The sequence below is a fragment of the Crinia signifera genome, chromosome 3 (assembly GCF_055691185.1).
Source record: "Crinia signifera chromosome 3, ASM5569118v1, whole genome shotgun sequence".
In the NCBI taxonomy this organism is placed as follows: Eukaryota; Metazoa; Chordata; class Amphibia; order Anura; family Myobatrachidae; genus Crinia; species Crinia signifera.
This window is the reverse complement of record NC_139219.1, coordinates 294,767,638-294,773,762: the sequence shown is the minus strand read 5'-3', so window position 1 is coordinate 294,773,762 and position 6,125 is coordinate 294,767,638.

The following is a 6,125-nucleotide window of genomic DNA, read 5'->3' as shown; positions in this document are numbered from 1 at the left end:
CCAGGTCCGGGGCTGGTTCCCAAAATACGGGGGACAAAATGACTAGGGGTCCCCCGTATTTTAAGAACCAGCCCCAGGCCAAACCAGCCAGCAGGGTAATGTCACAGCCGGGGGACACTTATTATATAAGGTCCCGCGGCCAAAACATTAACCCTACCGATCAGTCAGCCTGGCCAGGGGCCCTGGGGGAGTGGGGACCCCCCCAATGAAGGGGTCCCCCCCCCTCCAGGACTTACCTGACCAGGCTGAAGCCTGGTGCTATCCCCGGTGACCCTGGGCTGTGGTCACCGGGCTGATAGTGGTGTAAAAAAAAGAATAAACTATTGTTTAATACTGGTGAACTATGAGTCCCAGCAAGCCTCCCCCGCAAGCTGGGACTTGGAGAACCACAAGTCCCAGCCTGCGGGGCATTAAAGGGCCCGCTGGCACTTGTAGTTCCACAGTAAAAAAAATAGTAAAATAAAACACACTGACACACACTTAAAATAAAACTTTAATACATCCAAAGCCCATACATACTAATAATTACCTATCTTCATCCCGTAGGTAGCCCTGGTCCTGATGTCCTGGTCTTCTGGTCCTGTGTCATCTTCTGGATCCATGTCGGCATCCCTGTCGGCGATGGCGTCGGCGTCCGGAGTCCGACGAAATCCATGGTGGAAGCTGTGGAAGGAAACCATACTCACCTGTCCCAGGGCGACGTAGTCCAGGTAAGGGGTCTTTGTAATAAAAAAAAAACGAGTATGCGAACCAAGCGAACAGCTGAGCCGCACAGTGTTTGTGTACATCGTGCGGCTCCGCCTCCCGAATGCCGCTATTGGTCGCCTTGCGGCCTAGCGGCCAATCAGGAGCCGCTAGGCCGCAAGGCGGCCAATAGCAGCATTCGGGAGGTGGAGCCGCACAATGTACACAAACACCGTGCGGCTCAGCTGTTCGTCTGGTTCGCGTACTCGGTTTGTTTTTTTACAAAGACCCCTTACCTGGACTACGTCGCCCTGGGACAGGTGAGTATGGTTTCCTTCCACAGCTTCCACCATGGATTTCGCCGGACTCCGGACGCTGACGCCATCGCCGACAGGGATGCAGACATGGATCCAGAAGACGACACAGGACCAGAAGACCAGGACATCAGGACCAGGGCTACCTACGGGATGAAGATAGGTAAGTATCAGTATGTAAGGGCTTTGGATGTATTAAAGTTTTATTTTAAGTGTGTGTCAGTGTGTTTTTATTTTACAATTTTTTTTTTTACTGTGGAACTACAAGTGACAGAGAGGGCCCTTTAATGCCCCGCAGGCTGGGACTTGTGGTTCTCCAAGTCCCAGCTTGCGGGGGAGGCTTGCTGGGACTCATAGTTCACCAGTATTAAACAATAGTTTATTCTTTTTTTTACACCACTATCAGCCCTGTGACCACAGCCCAGGGTCACCGGGGACAGCACCAGGCTTCAGCCTGGTCAGGTAAGTCCTGGAGGGGGGGACCCCTTCATTGGGGGGGTCCCCACTTCCCCAGGGCCCCTGGCCAGGCTGACTGATCGGTAGGGTTAATGTTTTGGCCGCGGGACCTTATATAATAAGTGTCCCCCGGCTGTGACATTACCCTGCCGGCTGGTTTGGCCTGGGGCTGGTTCTTAAAATACGGGGGACCCCTAGTCATTTTGTCCCCCGTATTTTGGGAACCAGCCCCGGACCTGGAGCCTGGGGCTGGTTGTTAAAAATCGGGGAACCCCTATTTGTCCTTCAGCCTGGTGCTGGTTACAGCTGTGGGGGGGACCCCACGCCGTTTTTTTTTTATTTATTTATTTAATTTTTCTATTTTTTTTACACTCTGCAGCCTGCACGAATCTGACTGATCCGTGCAGACTGCCTGAAACATTCGTATTAGCGGCCGTATATATGGCCAGCTAATACGAATTCCTACGACATCGGAGGGTTACAAAGCAGTCGTATCTGACTGCTTTGTACATTCCCCTCCGGAACACAACTTTGCATACGACTGAAACAGTCGTATGCAGTCGTAGGGGAAATACTAATACGAAATACGTATTATTTCATATTAGTAAATATGTTTTTCATATTAGTAAATTTCCCCCTTTATCACTTTACCGAGCTTAATAAATCTACCCCATAAACAGTTATAATGTAAAGTTTTCATCTTACACTTTAGTCATCTTAAAAAGATGTATTCTGGACTCCAGAATGTAGCATTAATGAGGAGTAGTTTTACTGCAGTGCGTAAGTGCTCGCAGCTTTGCGGATCTGACTTTGCCTCCATCCCGCCCATTTGAGTGTGGGCAAAAAGTGTCTAATTTTTATTTTTCTGTCACATTCACATTTCAGTATACAAAATGGAGGACAAATAATAAAAGATCAGGAAACAACAATTCCTACTACTAGTGCTGAAGCTACTGGCACCAGCTATGACACTGATGTGCAAGTCCATCAGCATCACCGATGCACAATGTCATAGAGCCAACAACCTAAACGTAGTAATAATTAATAACCCAAAACAATTTTAACTATCTACAGAGAAACGCTAACTTGGCAACATGCTATTTACAACAGGAAGTGGCAAGGAAAGGCTAAGGCTTTGACCTATGTTCATGAATGGTGGTTCGGCTTCTCATGGAGATGGAAGCCCTCCTCCCTCTCTAAAAAATGTAAAATATAAAGCTGGTTAAAGCACAGGAACTAACTGAGCATTCAGATATCACAAATTCCCAAGAGGAGTCCAAGTGTGTCCACAGTTTGCAATGTCTAGGCCTGACCCTACCAATACTGTACGGTAACTACACTTGGCTGATGGGAAAATAATTCTGTTTTGGAATACTGTTTAGTTTTACAAGGAAGATAAAGTATGGCAGCAGTCACTAAGTCGCAAAGCAGATTACTGAGGCCATAGCAACTATGCTGCTGTTAGACGTGCATCCAGTATCCTCCATTAGTGCAGTATCCGCCATTAGTACAGTTGATTGACGTACTGTGTGCCCACTCTGGACTTAACGTCACTAGACAAGCAATTCCTAGACTGTACAAGGGAACTTTTAAAAAAGTTTCATTAGGGTCCTCAGAAATGCTGTTGTACCAACTGTCTACAGGATAAAATGGAGCTTAATATACATATTCCCTTTCCACATGTATTATTGTACGCAAACACATTAATTGTTTATGTTGGGAGACAAATAACTGCAGATTCCAAAAAGTCCCATGTTTTTTAGACACAATTTATTAGCGGAGGCATTCCAAAAAATGCAGGAGATGCTGTTGGCAGCCCGAAAAGGGTGGTCAATCTGTTGAAATCAGATCACTGTATTGTGGCCACTGTAAACATGTATCTTTATTTCTGATTAACACAAATCTGCAGAGGCACGGCACAAAGAGCTGTTGGTGAGAAAATGGTCAGCTCAAGCGGAACATGACATGGCAACATCTCCTTCTTTCATTTCTCCGGCAACTGCTGGAGAAAACTTAATTTTCAAAACACACCCGCTACAATGACGGACATGTATACTGTCACTGCACATAATGCTGTCTCCATTGAAAGAATGGTGGAGGATTATTTATTTCTTCAGTGACAGTATTCAAGTAGGCATGTCAGACAGTCCATGTATTATTATTTACAGTTTCTTATATAGCGCAGCATATTCATTACAATTGGAACAACTGTGATAAAACAAACTGGGTAGTATTAGTAACAGTCTGATATAGAGGTAGGAGGGCCCTGCTTGCAAGCTTACAATCACGTAATATATTGGCAGAAAAAATTTGCAATATTTCAGTTGGGCCTTCCACAAACTACCTTTGTTTTACTCCAGTGTCTACTCTTCATTGCAATTTAATATCAAATACAGCCACACCCCTCTCCCTCAGTGCCCGGATAACTCTCCAGTGTGTCGTCACTTGTCAGTAGCGCAATTTAAAATTTATAGCAGCACCCCTCTCCCACAGGACTGGAATTATACAACAGTATCACTGGACTGGAATTATACAGCGGTATTACTGGACTGGACTTTAACGGCAGTATCACTAGACTTTAACGCAGCGGCGTAGCTACGTTTTGGGCACCCCCCCGCCGTTAGGGGGGGGGGCGCCCCCTGCCACCCATTCAAACCCCCCCAATCCCCCGCAGCCTTACCTTTCGCGCTGGTCCCGGCGGCTCCGTTCTTCTGCTGAGGACCACCACAAAATGGCCGCCCCCATACAGCAGACAGTTTCAGAGAACGGAGCCGCCGGAACCAGCGAAATAGGTAAGCCTGCGGGGGATTGGGGGGAGGTGTAACTATAGCACTGCAGCCCCCGGCGCCCCCATATGCACAGCGCCCCCCCCCCGCGGTGGCGGGGGCTGCGGTGCTATAGTTACGCCACTGCTTTAACGGCAGTAACACTGTACTGAATTTATGCAGCAGTATTACTGGACTTGAATTATAGAGCAGTATCACTGGACTGGAATTATACAGCTGTATCACTGGACTATAACAGCAGTATTACTGGACTATAACGGCAGTACTACCAATGAACTTTATCGGCAGTACCACTGAACTGAATTTATGCAGCAGTGTGTGTGGGTGTGTGTTTGGTGATTATTTAAGGGGGATGCTGTGAAAGGTAGACACTTGTATGTTGCCCCATTTTTGCTGGTTGCTAAGAGGCCCCCACAAGATTCATGGTCCCAAAAATATTGGTCCGCCACTGGCTTGGGGTCATGTAGCATGTAACAGAATTTTCTTCTGAATATGTAGTAAATAATGTGCCCCTATAAGGCAAATATTGCACTACTGGCTGTATTGTAATTTGGAATTAGTTTGTTTTGTGAACCACTATGTGTGCAGTGCTGCATAATACTTAGGAATATTGTTACAAGCTGCAGCCACAGCTTGATTCTATTTGTCTTGTTTTTGTTGTTTGTGTCATGCTGTTTTTTTGGATGTGTCCCTTGTTGTGGAAAACCTGGTATTGGGGTCCCTTGACCCCTTGTCAAGAAGGGGGTACTGTTATGAGCCGCCTCTGGCGGGTCTCTGTAAATGCAGTCTGACTCCTGTGTCCTCAATGTGCAGCTGCTGCTTAATTAAACCATTAGCTCTGGGCCTTGTGTGTCAGGCTGCTTACCTGTAGTATGTCTCCTCATTAAGGGAGCTTGTCAGCTTTGGCTATTCTGATTGGAAGTGTTTCCTGTATCTCCCATGCTGCCTTTCACCAAGGAGCTGGTGATTCTTAGTGCAGACTGTCTTAATCTGTTTTCCTGTCATCTGCCGTTTATTTAGCTTCCCAGATCCAGCCTGTGTCCAGTGGCCTTGGAGATCTCTGCTTGTTCCCAGATCCTGCAAGGACAGAGATAAGTGCTCGTTCTATCTCCTGCAGGTTTTTTGCTGTCCATTGCTAGCATATATCTGTGTGGAGTTATATGGTCTCTCTTACTTTGTTTGGTCATCCAGCTTCACATGGGTTGTTTTGTATATTATTAAAATCTTCATGCATTGTTGCATTTACGAGGTCAGCCGGGACATATTATGTTTAACACCTTCCTGCATTTCTGCACTCATAAGTTTAGCTGGGAAGTATTATTTCTATGTATAACATCTTCTTGCATTGTTGAATTCACGGTAGTTCAGTGGAGGATTATACCCCTATTTTCCACCTCACTACCTTTTTGTAATTGACCTACGTAGGATTCAGTTGTGGGTAAATTGTACACTGGTCTGCTGGAGGATCCCTTTCCATGGAGGACAGCTGTGTCACATTTTGTTTTGTTTCCCATTTCTACGGGTTTTAGTTAGTTTCCATCTTGTCCACTCTGGAGGTGTTGGGCACCTTGTTTCCTTTCAAAGTCCTGGTGCCACCGGGGTTGGAGTGAACCTAATTTACCCCTTTGAACATGGCTATTATAGGTGAAGTCTTAGCTGTGCAGATGCCTACAGTATATCCTCTGGAGGGATTAACAGAGTCAGGGTTGGGATTGTGGCCTGTCCTCACTGGTAACCTCTTGTCTGGAATCCCCTCAGAGTCCTAACAACTACATAAACAAACTACTGTACAACTAAATAAAAGATAACAGTTATAATAATATGACAATTACTATACCATCATGTACCATCATTAATAACATGTTTGGTCCCTGATGGCTTTCCC